General features: G+C 38.2%; 1 long non-coding RNA gene across 1 annotated transcript; it reads right to left on the bottom strand.

The window, feature by feature from the left end:
- Nucleotides 1–446: 446 nt before the first annotated feature.
- On the bottom strand, nt 447–2,442 carry LOC149501369 (uncharacterized). The gene is made up of 2 exons (XR_016324330.1): nt 879–2,442; nt 447–796 (listed from the first exon to the last, which is right to left on the bottom strand). It is a non-coding gene; the product is annotated as an uncharacterized LOC149501369 (long non-coding RNA).
- Between the last annotated feature and the right edge of the window lie 16,873 nt (nt 2,443–19,315).

Here is a 19,315-nt window from a genome sequence, read left to right as displayed (position 1 = left end):
ATACAATATAATAATGCCTTCAGGGCGTTGTTGAGGCTTCCACCTTATTGTAGTGCATCAGGCATGTTCGCCGATGCGCACACAGATGACTACTTCGCGATAATGCGCAAAAAGGTGGCATCCATTATTCGTAGAGTAGGAGGAAGCACCAACAACGTCTTGAGGGTACTAGCTGGAAGATTGGATGGCCCGACCCTGGGTAGGTTCATCAAGTTGCATGTTCTACATGCTGCTTGATGGGGTTGCCAGGGCCGGAGTTGATTTAGTTGATTTATTGATTTGTTTATTTAAATACTAACATAGTTCGTAAGTTCTTTGTAATACTAACACAATATGAGACTGATGTCTTGAAATAAAAAGTTTTATTTATTATATGGAAGTAATTTTGAAGGGGTCGAGGGAGACAGGAGCATTTATTTTATATAATAAAAATAATAAGTCTGTGCTAAGAAATCGAAATATTTATTTATCTGATTATTTATAGGAGACTAATAGCTCACTCGCAGGCTTCAGGCAAGTCAGGAACTTCCGCTCATGGAAGATTATTTTAATATTCATGAAACATAGATGGAATCCACTGCAACGATTTTTGTAAGTCGTTGTATTTCAGTCCTGAAATGGGTTTTCAAGTTTCTCCAATAGGTTTCGTCGCGGACATCGAACATGCTCTTCGTTTGTTTCTAATAAAACTGACTTGTTAGAATGTTTCCTGGTCAAATGAACCCATCTAATTTTTTCGGAACTGCATCCACACTATAGCTGAATAAGGCACAGTTTCTCCTGCATTCGATTTTTTCTGTGAACAAAAGGAGTTAATGATCCTTCACAAAAAGCAGAAAAATCCTTAAAGTGATCGGTTTCCATATTAATCATTTTACTTTTATTATTTCTTGAACAGCTCTTAATAAACTACTGCCAGTGCCAGGGAGTAACAATGGGAAACTCTTGGATCTTTTTCTTTTCTCGTTCTATTATTGAGTTGATCACATCCACTTCCATGTGTGTCCTTTTAGTAAATACTTGTGGTTTATTATTTACAAATGCTCTTTTTGAGTCAATATCCAGAAGTACCTAAGCCACCATCAAGTATACATTCTTATTCTGCCCCGCACAATTGTCGCTCCATAAGATTACTTCTTTCAACGCTCTATCGTTAAAAACATTAACTATTCCTGATGCCATTTCATTTCCACCTCAACCCACCACGGTTTCGTCCCACATAAAACACCAGTTATCTTTTGGAACTGAGTCCATAATCGTAAAGTTAAACGCCCACAGCTTTTTGTAATATAAACTTTGGCTATAGTCAAATAGAGTGTTGGTAAACATCTTTGGAGATCTACAGTTAGAATTTTTTTGGCACCATGGCTTTCTTTCGCTTCAACTTTGTCAAATCCTTTTAGCGTATAGTGCAGACGCTAAAAGGATTTAACGGATTTAAAGGAATTAACGGAAGGAAAGGATTAAAGAAATTAACTGATTGATTGAGTAATTGGGTTTCTCTGTTTTCTATCATATTTTCTACATCTTCGATGGATGAGTTACTTGTTTCTGGTATAGTTACCTGCCTGTTTCCAACATACTCGCACTTTGTAGCGTCTACATCGGTGTCTGGTATATATTCTTCATCTAATGGTGAAAAATGTTCAGCTCATAAACTCATAAACTTCAGCTCATAAACTTAACTGTACCTTTGTGTTGAAAGTTTGTAGATGGTACGAAATTTTTAGAAATATCAGTAAGCAAAACAGTGGTTGACAGTTGGAATCCATTATCAGTAGCAACACCGATCGTACACTTTTCTTGAGATGGAGCTAAAAGTACGTTAAGCTCTAGGCAAAGTCTTGCAAATCAACTTTCGGCGGAATTCCATTCCAGGATATGCAGATTTTCTCCGTGAGGTTCTCTGTTCTCTGTTCTATATCTGTTTAATGTTTGTTTGAGATATCAGTAAATAAAGCGAAGGGGGATGATTTTGTATCAAAATTATCTGTATGTAGTTCTTAAGATGGATCCAAATGCACATCAAGGTCTTTGTAAGGCCTTGGCGATAACATTTTGGGTGAATCGTGGCATTCAGGTACATGTTGCTGCTTTCTCCGGGGCTCTAGAAAACAACAATACAAAATTGTATAAGTAGTCATCACTGAAGCATTCGTTCGGATCGACCACTGAAAATAAACAACGTTCAGCCCGGTCAGTCTCAGAAGGTTGACGGCGAGAGGCATTAACAACTACTGAGCACTATCATGGGTTGGATTAAAATTTGTTCGAAGAAAAGAATAATGGGCAATATGAGAGAAAGCTCGCCACTCAGCCACTCACCACTTATACGACAAGCATGCAATTACCACTTTTTTACATTTCTATTATTTACCCAGTATGTTCATGATAATGGAAGTAATAATAAGAGCACTTACTATATTCAGGAGTTGCATTACACTGTTCTCTGGCATTTGCAAGATTACATAGTAATCTTCAACGTGAAAACATATTATTTTTACACTTTTATACAATTAATTGCGTTATTTTATACGCTCAAAGCAACGATAGTTTCATGTGTACCGCGAGCGCCCCCGCGTTTTTTAAGAGGTATAAAACATTATATCCAATGAACAGCATTAACGTCGCGCTGTGGTTAGAGGCAAAAAATATCAACATCATTTGAGATCCTATACCCTGTTAATATTTGTGCAATTAATGTTATATACTATTGTATATCTCTTTTCATAGGCAACGTAGGATTTAATGCTTTATACCATTATGTAGAACTGGTTCTTGCGATTTTAATGGTATAAAAAACTTAATTTCGACAAAATGTGGAGTTACTATTGTTTACCTCTGAGGTACAGAATTGTATTTTGCAAATATTATTATGTTGCCGATACCAATCAGTTCACGCTCGCAAGAAGAACATCCAGTTACTATTAATATTAGCTTCCACAGTTCATAATATAATGACGAAAAAGAGTAGCCAAACCAACTTATAATAATTCAAAGAGTAATCAATTCATCTCAATTTGTTTGATCGAGATTTCTCATTAGTCGAAATAGTAATTATTTTAATTCCAACGGAAGCATTCTAATGAATTGCGTTAAGCTTTATCGTAGCTTCGTTGATGCTGCGTAGATACACTTCCAAACGCGTATCTGAGATATGCTACAACGTAAATGGTGACCGATCATTAAGAATTAGAAAAATAGCCACATATACGGTTTTATAACTGAATCGAATGATTGCAAACAAAAGCATTTTACTGGTGGTTGGACCTCAGTCCGCACGGGTGGGTACCACCACCCTGCCTATTTCTGCCGTGAAGCACTAATGCGTTTCGGTTTGACGGGCGGGGCAGCCGTTGTAACTAAAACTGGAGACCTTAGAACTTATGCCATATGGCGATTATACGGTATTATATCGATGGTAGATTCAGCTAAATACTGCTCTTGCTAGGGCTGATGTGAGGAAAGCTTCTCAGGCTGAGCCCCGTGACTTTTCTTTAACATTTGACAAATCTAGATAGCCCTTTGAGGTTACTAACACTAAAAAGAGAAAATGAAAACCCAGAGGTGCTAAGTGATATCGGCTCCAAATTAAATAAATACTGAAAATATTGCTTTTTAAAAAAAAAAGATTGCGTAGATTTGTGGAAAAGCTCACAGTCCACCTCTTGTTAAGTGGTTACCGAAGCCCATAGACATCTTCGACGTAAATGCGCCACCCACCTTGAGATATGAGTTCTAAGGTTTCAGTATAGTCACAATTTCTGCCCCACCCTTCAAACCGAAACGCATTACTGCTTCACGCCAGAAATACGCAGGGCGGTGGCACCCACCCGTGCGGACTCACAAGAGGTCCATTTTCGCGACTGTTGAGTTAAAGTGTTTCAGTATATTTAAATCAAAATCCCAAAATTTGGAAACTATTAATATTGCTATGTAACAACGCAGATCGTAAGTAAACAGTAGGTGCACGAAACGTTGGACGGCGCCCGCTCTGATTGCACCCAAAGGCTATTACTAACTCGTACGGTTCTCGAATAACTATAACCAATTTTGATACTTTGCCTCAATGATGCCATTTGTCAGGGAGAACAAAATATTTATGTTCCTTTTTTCTACTGACTCGGTGGTGCAGTGGTTAGCGGCTCTGACTGTTGCGACAAGGGTCGTGGGTTCGATTCCCACATCGGGTAAACGTTCGTGTGATGAACAGGTTTGTTTGCTCTTTTTCTGGGTTTTTATTATCGATATGTTTAAACGTATATCTATATTAACATATAAATCTACAGTGGTTTTTACGGATGTTCCGTTATAACTACTGAACCATGCATCCGATTGACTTGAACCTTGGTATCCATGTAGAAAATACATGTGCTAAATGGATAGGCTAATATTATATATGAATGTTGGACTACCTACACCAGTTGCGGGGGCGTTAATGATAAGAATCTTTGAGGGGGTGAGAAATAATATGGAGCCTCTGGGTCTGCGGAGGGACTTCGGTTCCCTCTGTATTTTGTACCGTATGTTCCATGGGGAGTGCTCTGAGGAATTGTTCGAGATGACACCAGCATCTCGTTTTTACCATCGCACCGCCCGCCACCGGAGTAGAGTTCATCCATACTACCTGGAGCCACTGCGGTCATCCACAGTGCGTTTCCAGAGATCTTTTTTGCCACGTACCATCCGGCTATGGAATGAGCTCCCCTCCACGGTGTTTCCCGAGCGCTATGACATGTCCTCCTTCAAACGAGGCTTATGGAGAGTATTAAGCGGTAGGCAGCGGCTTGGCTCTGCCCCTGGCATTGCTGAAGTCCATGGGCGACGGTAACCACTCACCATCAGGTGGGCCGTGTGCCCGTCTGCCTACAAAGGCAATAATAAAAAATAAAAAAAATGTTAATTTTAAATGCCCAGCGAAGTGGATAGGTACAGCTAGTAAGTATATAATAACATGCCAATCTCAGTCATCAATCATCAATCAGTGAATCCTAATTTGAGGCTGGATGACTGTACGTGATTTGCTCTCAACTATTCATTTATTATTTCATGTATTTTTTCATCCGTGCACAATCTTATCATTAAAGGACCCAGCTACCAGAGTCGTCATAGACTAAACCGTTCTATTAAATTAAAAATATTACTCAATTGCACCAAAGATAGATATAATTTGTTTCTTGACCAAGGGTTGTTGAGTTACTGGTAAATCACATACATAAGATATTTGACAGATGCCTGAATCTTGCTTACGACATTTTCAAGATAAACTTGCACATATACAATTTTCCGAACAACAACATTCGGACCATCGGTCTACCGAGCAATATCGCCTCCTCGGTGGAAGATCTTCCCTTTTTCGTATTCCAAAAGCTACTGTACTATACTGAACACATCAACCAGATACCTCAAGATGAGTGGCGGCATTAACGTTGGTTTCATTTTAATGGGCCCCAGTAATCGATTACCATCAGGTGATTCTGAAGATATAAGCTTGAGGTCTCAATAGCATTGTATAAATATATAAAATAAAACATTAATTAGTTCAAAATACTCTTGAATTCCTCTAAATCCAGATCAATAGCTTGCTAACGATAATCATTCATCAAGACACATAAAATGACATTACACTTCTTTTCCATTTAAAACTAATTAAAGTATCAAGTACTATGAGTCGGCCTACAGGGTATAATGCAGGATCGTGACCCAAATGTTGTGATAGCTCCCAATAACAGCCGAGGGCGGTCAATTATTGCTGTTATTAATTAAGTCTGCACACCTGACGATTTCGTGAACTTGCCCTTACAAATAGTTCTGTAATTGGGGCGTTGAGACTGAGTTGAGTGAAAATTTAATAACTTTTTTAACTATTAGGAATGATGGTAAGGTTCGAATTCTTTGACAGGAGTCGGTTTAGCTATATTACTATGTTTTATTTATTTATTGGTTAAGTGGGTTGACGAGCTCACGGCCCCTCTGATGTTAAGAGGTTGCCGAAGCCCATAGACATCTACAACGTAAATGCGACACTCATCTTGAGGTATAAGTTTTAAGGTCTCAGTATAGTTACAACGGCTGCCCCACCCTTCAAAACGAAACGCATTACTGCTTCACGGCAGAAATAGGCGGGGTGGTGGTACCTACCCGTGGAAACTCACAAGAGGTCTTACCACCAGTAATTACGCAAATTATAATTTTGCGGGTTTTATTTTTATTACACGATGTTATTCCTTCACCGTGGAAGTCAATCATGAACATTTGCTAAGTACGTATCTCATTTGAAAAATTGGTATCGCTCGATACGAATGCACCGGACGTCTTATCCTTTGGGCCACAACGACTTCAAAGTAAGTAAGTTAACAGTAAGTAAGTAGTAAGTAACAAAGTAAGTTGTAACGTCTCACTTTTTACAGTACAACGGCTGCCCCACGCTTCAAACCGGGAGAGAGAGAGAGATAAATTCGTTAGCTAAAGTTAAAGAATCTATTTAAATAAATCAAAAAAAATATCTGACCGACTGCTGGGTTAGAGGGGATTATACCGCGGACGCAATAATCTGTGCATCGGACCGTGAACCTGAGCTAACGGGGAGAAACGATTAAAAATATTATCTTAGAAAAATGGCCAACTCGAGCAATCGAGCGAAAATAATTACATTTGTAAAGGGTTGAATTAAAGGAAAGGGTGTTTTAAAAATGAACTTCCTAAATGGTTTATTTTGTGAGGACAATGGATGAATTGATGTTTTAATGGTGTTTGATGTAAGTTTTGTAAAAACAGTGTGAACCTTTTTTTTTATTGCTTAGATGGGTGGACGACCTCACAATCTACCTGGTGTTAAGTGGTTACTGGAGCCCATAGACACCCACAACGTAAATGCGCCACCCACCTTGAGATATAAGTTCTAAGGTCTCAAGCTTAGTTAGAAACGCATAACTGCTTCACGGCAGAAATAGGCAGGGTGGTGGTACCAGCCCGCGCGGACTCACAAGAAGTCCTACCACCAGTAAACTCACAAGAGGTCCTACCACCAGTAACCTCGATGTAAGGCCCAATTAGTTGCAACAAATTACTGTACGTAATGAAGGTATGCTCTGGGATATCATTGGACTACAGTTTTGACTGTGACCCGATGATCTGTGATGAATTTGGGTGAAATTTTGATTTTATTTATTTATTTAGTGTACAATGGATTTCTGATGAAAACAATTTAGCGTTTGAATATACATCCTTTACCCATATATTTACGATCTGTGATAGAATATATTTTGACATCGGGAACAGTAGGCTTCGCATCAAATGGACGGATTTTTGTCTAGATGAGTTTATCTTTTTCTTCTACGTCTCAAAAGCACATTTAATAAACATTTTTTTTTCTTAATCTGGTAATGTAAAGATCTCATAGTAATTATATATTTTCATGTATTGGAAACAATTCAAAAATACAGGTTCACATAACCGTCAAAATTATCGGTGAAATATTTATATATATTGAAAACTAGCTGACCCGGCAGACTTCGTATTGCCTCAATCGATAAATAAAAGACACATCAAGGGGACACATCAAAGAAAAACAAAATTGTTTGTTTTTATATAATTCCGAATTCCTTTTAAACCTTCCCTGGACTTCCACGAATAATTCAAGACCAAAATTAACCAAATCGGTCCAGCCGTTCTCGAGTTTTAGCGAGACTAACGAACAGCAATTCATTTTTATTTATTATATAGATTAATATCCTATGGGAAAATAGTGTCTCGTGTACTTAGCTACTTATTGGCAAATCTCTGATTACGAACCGACCACAACACATACCAATAAACGTTCTTCATATTTTCAAAACAAAAACACACACACACACAACATCGATTTGTGTGAATTGATCAAATTACAAAAACAATTTTTTTACGAACTTTCCGCACAAAAGACATTTTAAAATTCCACACGTCAACGACAAACGAAAAAGAAAACACAAAGAGCAAACGAAATAATGTCCATTTGAATTATTCATTTAATAAATAATTTAATAATAATTAAAATATGCACAACGACTGAATTAAGTACGGGCATAAATAAAATTATGAAACAGGTATAAGCGTGGAGCCCTTTCGAAACATAATTATACATAACCCAATAAGGCTTAGCCGCGAAAACAAAAAGTGGGGAAAGCCTTCTATTTTATTATGATTATTTGCATATAAAAATAATTACAAGAGGGTTAAGAATGATAATGGTAATCTCCGCGTACGCACCGATAGAGCAACCCCAAACATTCTTTCATATGATATTACGATGTTTAAATGGGTTACCATTGTAATATAAATTTTAAAATTTACTATTAAAACTAGTGGTACTTTTAATCATAAAATAGCTATTCTGCTTGTACCAGAGCATGAGATCACGTCAGTGTTCAAATCCTGCAGACAAGTACAAATTTTTCCATCGAAGTATGTCTTTAAAATACGTGCTCACGAATTTTCAAGATTTAATGGCATTTTCTTACTTGAAAGAATCAAAAACGGCGAGATAATCTTTTAAGGCAATTTTCTGATCAGGTGTTTATTATATCTGAATTGGATCACAAAATACGACTATTGGATCCTTTTGTTTGTATTCATAGAAATTAGAGTATTCTTACTTAGGCAGTTAGGAAACTATATAATAAATACATGTTTATTTATATGTATTTTACTGTACTAAAATACCACATCAAAGACAAGGACAAGGATTTTTCATACGCTCCGGCAATTTGAGGGGTAAGAATAAAATACTATGTGATTGATTGAAAATTGAAATATTCGCAAATTTTGATGTTCGCTGCCCTCCGCTTATTTTTGAACATTCACTTGAAGACCTTAACTTCACTTATTATTGATATTGACTGATTTAACGAAACCGTAATGAAATGCAAAATAATTTTCGAAAAAAAAAGAATCAAACTAATTGCTGTAATATTTTCCGGTCATTATGCAAATCATACAAAAAATTTACTTAATAACATTATTTTTAAAAAAACCAGGGTATATCGTGAACCCGAAATAAAGACAAACCGACCCCCAAGTAACCCTTTATGTAATTTTTCATAATTTCACGCGACCCGAACACCGGTTCTCAAATAAAACGAGACGGGCAAGGTTCCCAAATTTGTAAAAGGTAGATTCAAACTTAATTTATTTTTTAACGTAGATGGGCAGACTTGTTCGTGAGGTACCCGATGAATTCCAAAGTTGAAATCCACTACTGGCTTCGAGACATCAGGTCGAAATCTTAGGTGTCCTCGGGTTCTTGGGGTTAGAAAAAAAGTATTCTTACATCAGACTGAAACACGCTGCTTTGCGAAAGAAAGAGATAGATAATATTTGCCGGTATGCAAAACCCGTAGGTAGGTACCAATTCTTCTAAGAACAAGCGTACCTAACAATCATGAATGCCTTCCATGACAATGAAGTAGCATCGTGTAATCTATACAAATAAATAAAATTGTAGTGTCTGTTTGTAATAATAAAATAACCACTTTTTTGTGTGTCTGTCTGTCTGTTTGTTCCGCATAATCTCTGGAACGGCTAGACCGATTTTGACGGGACTTTCACGAATAGCTGATGATATAAGGAGTAACTTAGGCCACTTTTTAGACGAGCTTCGCTCTACAGCGTCACCCGCGGTACGACAATAGCCGCGGGTAAAATCACGGGACTCAGCTAATTGAAAATAAAACTAGCAAATCTTGAAAATTTGCATTATTGGTAGAGGTAGGACGCCATGTGAGTCCACGCACATTGGTACTACTGCCTATTTTCGACTTTCACTTTCATAATTTTAATTTGCAGTTTGCAATAGATTGCCGTTTGACTACTAAGAAAAATCGGCAAGAAGCTTAGGGCTCGACCATTGAGGTTAATCTAGCCACTGTACCAACACCGTGGAGATTTCTACGTAATTTTTTAAGCCTAGGACAGCATACATGCTGTGGTGGTAGCTATCAAACAACACAAGATATTTGACAGATGCCTGAATCTCGCTTACGACATTTTAAAGATAGGCTTGCATATATGTACTATACTGATTTTTTTATTTTTTATTGTCCTTGTAGGCAGACCTGCATACGGCCCACTTGATGGTGAGTGGTTACCGTCGCTCATGGACTTCAGCAATGCCAGGGGCAGAGCCAAGCCGCTGCCTACCACAAAGAGACCTTAGAACGAATATCTCAAGGTGGGTGGCGACATTTACATTGTAGACGTCTATGGACTTCAGTAACGACTTAACACCAGGGGAGCCGTGAGCTCGTCCACCCATCTTAGCAATAAAAATTGTATCAAGTTCCTAACAACAACACTCGGACCCTCGGTCCACCGAGCAATATCACCCGCTCGGTGGAAGGTCTTCCCACTATCATTTAACCTCCCAAAGCGTTGTGAAGTCTATAGGCAAATCAACCATAAAAATGTGATTTTATTCGTGATCTAAATAGACGCGAATGTTTAAAAAAAATGTGATTGCTTAATGTTGTAATTTAATTCAGATACTTCTTCAATCGTTTCTTTTAATTGTTTTGTAATTGCTGGCTGGTTGCCTGTTGTATTGTAAAACTAAAGGATGGAAAGTCTCAAGAAGTCCACCACTACTGGACCAAATCGTTTCTCTGTGAAGGATATTCGGTCTAGATGTTTTTTTTCCTGTCTCGTAAATGAACTGTCGAACAGAAGTGTCTTAGTGTTTGGGAAATGCTAAAAGTGGGCTTCTCTCCATTGGTCGACTTTTATCCAACGTATTTTTCTTTGTTTTGTGCCAAAAATCCTTTCACGCACAATATTCCGGAGCATGCAGCAATAACGGAAAAGAATATAAGATTTGATATTCCCCAGTCAATAGTTCTTGCAGGAACGGATGTAGCAATCCGATAATAGATATATTTCTCCGCCAAGGGCCACATTCATATGATATACTGCGATACAAAAGGTAGGGCTGTCAGTTACATTATTATTAATTTTTAATCTGATTTTTTTATAAGTCATTCCGATTTAACAGCCTTTATTTTGCTTACCGAAATCCGTAGAAACATCAAAGTGGGTATGCTACAACTTGACGTAATATCTTGCCGCAGTTTTATTTTTTACGAATAGCAAGCAACAGTATGGGCTTACCATCTCTAAGAGGAACCTAAGTAAGTAGTAACAAAAAAAAAATTAAAGTTTTACAGTTTTTCTTAGAGTTTTTACCAAATTTCAGCTGTATTTAAATGCTGTATTTAAAGTCCTAAGTCCTAAACTTAATTGGTTAAATGTTTCAGTTATTGTGAATAAATCTTTTACAGAGAATTGCGTGTTTGGTTCATTATTTCCAATTATTCAGGTGTATAAAATTATTGTGTACTTTTGGGCTCTTTATAACATAAGAAAAAAGTATCACAGAACAGCGTCTGGTACGTCAAGTAACTAGTTGTTACCGCGTCATATAGATATTATAATGTGTGATACAGTTTCCACCTTGGGAACCAGAGCACATGAATGCTTTCTCGTAAAATTTGTAGTACCTACTCCTCAAACACCACATCATAATAATTTTAATACCGATAATCACTAAGAGGCTTCCAATCATGAGAATGCAAGAAAAATACTCCAGTAAATAAAAAGTGGATGGGTCACCCCCGCACATGCTCCTGTAGCCCCAGTAGGTGTGCTTAGTGTCCCAATCGCCGCCACAGACAAATCTACTCCCTAAAGCAGCGAGCTTTAAGTGCGCAGATAAAGTTTTTCACTGTTTCAGTCTTGGATGCTGATAGATGTGGCCTGTATTTTGTCAGTACTGTATTCTTCTAGCGGATATTTAATTATAACTGTTGTTCCACCAGAGGCATGCTTTGTAGAATCAACAAGACAATCCTTTATTTTAATGTGAATTCTATGAGTAAATCACGTTTCGGAAATAAGTGCCACATCTTTTTTTTTGACTTTAGGAAGATTTATAATTCTAGACACTTGTCTGAAAACCCATTGGCATTCCAAGTAACTATCAATGCAATAGAGTTTTAATAGATTCATAATTATGTTTTGTGTTGACAACCCTGCGCTAACAGGGCCTCACTCGGTGCATGATATAGTGCGGATAAATCGACGTATAGTGCGCCCCTGGGTGTTTTTATCCGAAAGGGTTATTGTTTTGCAAAATATCTGCGACTCCACCTTACTCTGTCAGATACCGATGTTCCTAACGGCTTTATTCGCATACCTTTGTCTGCTATTTTTGATTTCGAAGGTAACTTATGAAGAATTCTTGGAATATTTTATTTGTGTTGGTGTTACGGCTTTTGGCTGCAAAAATCACATTTTCAGTGATTTCGTTTCTTTTATCGTTATATAATAGCTTAAGGGGCTTTATCCAACTACTCACTGATCGATAGGCGAGTTCACGATCTCAGCCGCTTGCGACGAAGGGCTCGGCGAGTAAATTAGCCCACTGAGTTTCTCGCCAGACCTTCTCAGTGGGTCGCGTTTCCGATCCGGTGGTAGATTCTACGAAGCACGACTCTTGCTAAGGCTCGTTTTAGCTACGTCGTGAGGTTTGAGCCCCGTGAGCTCACCTACTAGTTAAGGTTACGCTGATATGGTCTCTCTAGACCATCAGCCTAGGTAGGAAAAAAAACGATCTCAATCTGAGATTATTGTTAACATTTACCGTAACAAGAGCATTGCTTCGCTGAATCTACGACAGAATCGAAATCGCGACCCGCTGAGAAAATCCGACCAGAATCTCCGTGGGTTCTGTCTATGAAGATGAAATACAACAAATTATAACAGAAGTATTGTCAGACGTATGGCTGACAGCGACCCTGTCAGCCACTGCATGTTTACAAAAATATTCGGCATTTTTTAATGTTCTATTGATCATTAGTGTATGATTATATACAGGGAACTATATAAGTTTTTTATCTTTGATGGATATGTTAAAACGGAATCTCTGTTATTTCATTGTATATCTAGTAAGATCCTTACAGGCTGACAGCACGTTTGGTTAAGTAGTTTAGGATGCAAGCATTAAAACATTCACTTGATTAGTAACCGGTTTTCTGTGTGCTATAGCGATGTCGCGACGCACGGAGCTCTACTCCTTGTAAAAAATACGTTTATTTCAATAGTTACTTGATTAGTATGTATTAAGGTACTAATCAGCCCTATCGGATCGGTCTCAACGAAGCGTGCTATATAATTACAGATTTATTTATTAGTAGGTACACGAGCAAAAGGGCTATGTATAGTAAATTTATCAGCACTAATGACCCTGAAGGATATTAAGAATCGTTTGAAAGAGGTCTCTTAGCGCTCAAGAAACAGTGATGAGGGAGTTCACTTTTTTTTCCTACCTATGCTGATAGCCTTGAGAGGCTATATCAGCGTTACCCTAGCATGTAGGTGAGTTCTCGGGGCTCAAACCGGAGTGTTGCTAACACTGGCCCTAGCAAGAGCAGTGCTTCGCAGAATCTACCACCGGATTAGGGAGTTCACTCCATGGGCTACTTTACACGTCGAACTCTTCGTCTCAATCGACGAGTCTTTAACATAACCTAGAATGGTAAATAAATGGATGAATAACTGCTTTATATTATTTTATCAAGAGGACCATTTAACAAAACTGATGATTATGTGTTTTCGTCTTTGAGTACATATTTTTCCCAAACAACTTGAAACTGCATACGATTGTTGGTACTTCATGAATGGTTGTTATTACCAAATATTCTGACATCAGGGTAAGGTTTTTACTGGTGGTAGGACGTCTTGTGAGTTCGCATGTGTACCACCACCCGTTTATTTCTGCCACTCACCTAAGTAATTAAAAAATATACCAGTAAAAATCATAAAATGTTAAAACAAATTTCTTCAAATCGTGTTATATCAGTATACACGTCAATTATTGATGAAATTATGTAACAATTGACAAAGTTATTAACAAAAAACCTGCATCGCGGTATTAAAGTTCCCAAATATTTGAGTATATATACTTTCAACTTTGCAATTCTCTCGGAAGTGTATTCTTTAGTGTGAAGTTACAACTGCCACGTTTGATACCCCTAAGGGGAGTCTCGTGCAGCGAGTAGCATCACGCATTCGTTGCCAGGTATTGCTCCTTGTAATGTGCGCACACAGACGATCGCCCGCGCGGCTGCGACGGACTAGACGCGCATTTTCCTCGGGCTGCTGTTGAACCTTGCGCAGTTTCAGTTATTTGTTTAGTTATTGTTTTAGTTATTGCGTTGTGGGGGTGTCAGGTTATTTTCGTTACGAAATTTCTGGATTCCGCTCTCAAGCCGCGCTCAAGGCCCGCGATAAAATCTATGCAATAGCTTGAAAAAACTTATGCACCCTCGTAGCCACTTGACAAAAAGTGAGCCGTAAGCTTCTCTTCCGATCTAATCAAAGATTGAGCTAAAAATCCGGAGTCCTTTATCCCCTGTTGCTGACTGGTCAAGCCTTTGTCACGTAAAACAATCAATGTCTTCACGATAATCTTAATCTGAGAAGTATGGATGCCTGTATCATGAAGTATTTATACCACAATATAATCTAACTATAGTCGGTAGAGCGGAAAAATAGCTAATTACGCACCAAACAGATTGTAATTACGAAAATAAATGTGAGCATTAACGAGGCAAAACTTGAAAGATGCAATCTGTATTTACGGACAGAGACGTTGTATAGAATTTAGGACCTCTTGTGAGTCCACGCGGATAGGTACCACCGCCCTGCCTATTTCTGCCGTGAAGCAGTAATTCGTTTCGGTCTGAAGGGTAGGGCCGTCGTTGTAACTATACTGAGATCTTAGAACTTATATCTCAAGGTGGGTGGCGCATTTACGTCGTAGATGTCTGTGGGCTCCAGTAACCACTTAACACCAGGTGGGCTGTGAGCTCATCCACCCACCTAAGCAATAAAAAAAAATCCTCCCACGTCATGCCCAAGACACCTGGCTCCTGTTGCAACGAGCGACGCCAAGTTGTTCTGGGGCGGCCTCTCTTCCTTTTTCCAGACACTTTCCATGTCAGTGCTCTCTTTGATAGATGGGTATCGGGCTTTCTCAATATGTGACCAATCCAATGCCACTTCCGAACATGAGATAGTAATAATTAATTTTAATTACGTCAAGGGCTCGCGAATGCAGATGAAACAGAAACTACTTAATACTCTTTTACATTCTTCAGAAGCTGAGAATCATTTAATTCTCGTCGCCTATTTATAGTCAATGCTCGGAATCGAATTAGGAATGTCTACAAGTTGAAAATGTACGCGATTATAATTTATTATGAATAAATGAAATATTATAAACGCATCGGCGAGCCGCTCCGACAACGCCAGTGGCAATGGCGTTTGCTTTGTTGAGTACGGGACGGGGCCGCGTACCATCGATGTCGATAATTCTTGTTTTTATCGTGTTCAGTTTTAATGCGGAATGTTTCAATGATATTGTTTCATGACTGCTCCGTCTATGCGACTAGAGGAACGCATAAATACCTCACGCCAGTTATACAGGGTCGGAGTTGATAGATTTATTTAAATACTAACATAGTTCTTAAGTTATTTGTAATACTAACACACTATGAGACTATGATGTCTTGAAATAAGAGTTTATTTTATTTTTATTATTATTATTATTTTTATAGGAAGGATGATGACTTTTATTATGACTGACTAACTAAAAATTTGACTACTGATCAAATAAATTGGTACTGGACGCCTTTAATCTTGTGAACGTCCGCCAAGGAAGATTTTTTTAAATTCCACATCCAGGAGGCTAAAATAAGGGATGAACGATTATATTATGAACCCGTCGTGTATAAAGTAGGAAGCATGAACTTACATATACTTACTTTTAGTTACAAATAAATGTACACGATTACAGGGGTATTCCAAAATTAACCCCTCAAAGAATAAATTAAGTTATTAATTTTTTTTATTGTTTAGTTGGTTGGACGAGCTCACAGCCCCCCTGGCTTTAAATGGCTACTGGAGCCCATAGACATCTACAAACTAAATGCCGCCACCCACATTGAGCCACCAGTTCTAAGGTCTCAGTATAGTTACAACGGCTGCTTCATCCTTCAAACCGAAACGCATTACTGCTTCACGGCAGAAATAGGCGGGGCGGTGATACCTACCCGTGCGGACTCACAAGAGGTCCTACCACCAGTAATTACGCAAATTATAATTTTGCGTTTTGCGTTTCATTTTTATTACACGATATTTGTAGCATAATTTCCTTTCCTTTAGCTAGTTCAGTTACCAATCAAATCTAATTAAACTAAATCGAGTATTTCGTAATTATTTTTTTTATCGACAAATACATCGTAGCATCACTAAGCCTGGAAGCAGCAGACTTCCTTCATACTCGCGAGCACTCGTTCGTACCGTGCCTTTGTCGGGTACAATTGTCAGCAAATTAGAAACGAATTGAGTTATTTAATATCAACCGGTTATAAGGAACTGCTTTATTGTTTATTAATGACTTCATTACGCGGTATCCGAGACAATAGCTTGTTTTCTAGATTACAAGGCTTGTTTTCGGAAAGCTATTTCAAGATTTTTTTTTATTATAATTTTTTTTATTGCTTACATGGGTGGACGAGCTCACATCCCACCTGGTGTTAAGCGGCTACTGGAACCCATAGACATCTACGACGTAAACGCGCCACCCACCTTGAGATATCAGTTCTAAGGTCTCAAGTATAGTTACGACGGCTGCCCCACCCTTCAAACCGAAACGCATTACTGCTTCACGGCAGAAATAGGCAGGGTGATGGTACCTACCCGTGCGGACTCACAAAAGGTCCTACCACCAGTAAAACTCTATTACGTGCCGAATTATTTAACGAAATTGCGTGTTTAAGCAATTGTACTTTTTCACTTTTTATAACTAATGTCCCTCTGATTTGAATTTGCAGGATAAAGACTCATGTTCTAATTTGTCTCACCCGTTTTATATGCCATTCAATTCTGTTTTTTTTATATATATTTGTGTACAATAAAAAATGTATCAAAAATACTTTAGACATTAAATTTTCGACCAATGAATACGCGGGAACGTTGATCCCAAACGTCAATTGATACTTGAGCGCGCAGTGTATGAATCTAAGTTTTTATTTTTGCGACCTCACTTATACAGCGAAGCGGTACTAAATTAGAAACCTAATCTATACATATAAATAAAATTGGAGTGTCTGTTTGTAATATTGAAATAACCGCTTTTTATTACATGCATATGAATGTATGTGCGGTACATACACCAAAATAACATTTTTTACAATTTTTGTCTGTCTGTCTGTCTGTCTGTCTGTTTGTTCCGGCTAATCTATGGAAAGGCTGGACCGATGTTGTTGGGATTTTCACTGACAGGTAGCTGATGATATAAGGAGTAACTCAGGCTACTTTCTTTACACTAGCTTCGCCCCGCGGCGTCACCCGCGATACGACAATAACAGCGGGTAACATCGCGGGACTCAACTATCATCAAACATAAAATGTAATGTTTCCGTAGCGAAGCGAGGGCGGGTCGCTAGTAAATAATAATAATAACAAAGTCACACACGGTCATCCGATCCCAATTTCGGATTCCCTGTGTTATGGGCATCAGAGACTGATAAACATACTTATATAATATGTTTTAAATATATACATGCATGGATAATAAACATCCAGACAAAGAGTGAACAAACATCACACAATGCTCGCCCGATGTGAGAATCGAACCCAAGACATAACATTCAAGGTCGCTAATTACTGCACCACTGAGTGAGTAAAATTTAAGCGTCAAAAAACTATTTATTAAGCCAGGAAACAAACAGTCGTCATTTTTGTAAGTTTATTGTGAGCGCGTAATGTAAGACTAACAACAGATACTACACGACTTCCCCCAAACACTTTTTGTTAGCAGCGCGGTGGATGATCACACCTGGATTGCTGTTTTGTTAATTAAGTGTTTTTTTTTTTCAGATTTAAAAGTCTAACGGGAGCTTAGTGAACGCTTAGCATCTATAAAGATGCACAATGTGGAAGAGGAAACAAAATCACCAGACGTAAATCTAGGGGCTCTTCCGATGTGTCCCTAGAAGTTTCAATGATTTCCCACCATTTTATTGTTCGCTTTGACAAGTCCCGCTGCAAACAAGATTAGAAGCTTTAGGCAGCAGCTTGGCTGTGCTTTTTTTTATAGCCCTTGTAGGCAGACGAACATACGGCCCACCTGATGGTGAGTGGTTATCGTCGCCCATAGACTTCAGCAATGCCAGGAATAGAGCCAAGCCACTGCCTACCGTTAGCCTGACATCGTTGAAAGATGGTGACCACCTACCGTCTGATAGGTCATATACTCGTTTGCCTATAAAGCCAATAAAAAAGGATGTGTTTCCATATACTCGTAACAATAATTGAAGATTTTATAAACTCGACTAGAATCAAAACGCCATACTGGAAAATGATACGATTTTCTCAAGAATGTATCCTAAAGTCAGATGATTTTTAAATATGTTAAAAAAGAAATTAATTTAGTATTGTCGTATTAAGATTACTATCTATCTACCCTACGCCGGACTTTATTTTCGAGATTTACACCCAATACACAAAACATTCTTTAATTTGCAATTTTAGTTTTGCAAAACAAAGAATTCTTCGTCGGCAAGCCAAACACAATGTTTCGATTATAAATTAAAATTCTAATAAAGTCCACTATGTAGTGTTTCGTGAAAGCGACTTTTTCCAGAGGAATTCGGTAACAGCACTGCTCCGTAGATTTATTTAACCTCGGTGCTGTTGGAAACCTGAAAATTGGACTTGTGTAATCAACAGCTTGCTATAGAATATTCCAGACCTTCGAAGATTTATATGACCGCCTAGAAAACTAACAAAAGAAAACTATTATTTTTTTATTGCTTAGATGGGTGGACGAGTTGGTGTTAGGTGATTACCGGAGCCCATAGATATCGAAAACGTAAATGCCGCCACCCATTTTCAGACACGAGCTGTGAACTCTCAGCTTTAACAGTAAAATGGCTGCCCCACCCTTCAAACCGAAACGCATTACTGCTTCACGGCAGAAATAAGCAGAGTGGTGGTGCTGGACCCACAATACGTCTAATTTTAGGTTCGACTTCAAAAACCACGGTCAGAAATAGTATATCCACCTAATGAATACATATTTCTTTGAAATTAAATGTGCCAATTGTTTTTGACTGCTGAATTAGTGTCAAACGGATACTAAAAGCGATGGAAGACTGGGGCTTATAAATAATGACACTTACATATAATTAATTCGATGCCTCAATTACTATCCAGTGAT

The sequence above is a fragment of the Bombyx mandarina genome, chromosome 16 (genome assembly GCF_030267445.1).
Source record: "Bombyx mandarina strain Sakado chromosome 16, ASM3026744v2".
Taxonomy (NCBI): domain Eukaryota; kingdom Metazoa; phylum Arthropoda; class Insecta; order Lepidoptera; family Bombycidae; genus Bombyx; species Bombyx mandarina.
This window is presented reverse-complemented; position numbering and strand designations above follow the sequence as displayed.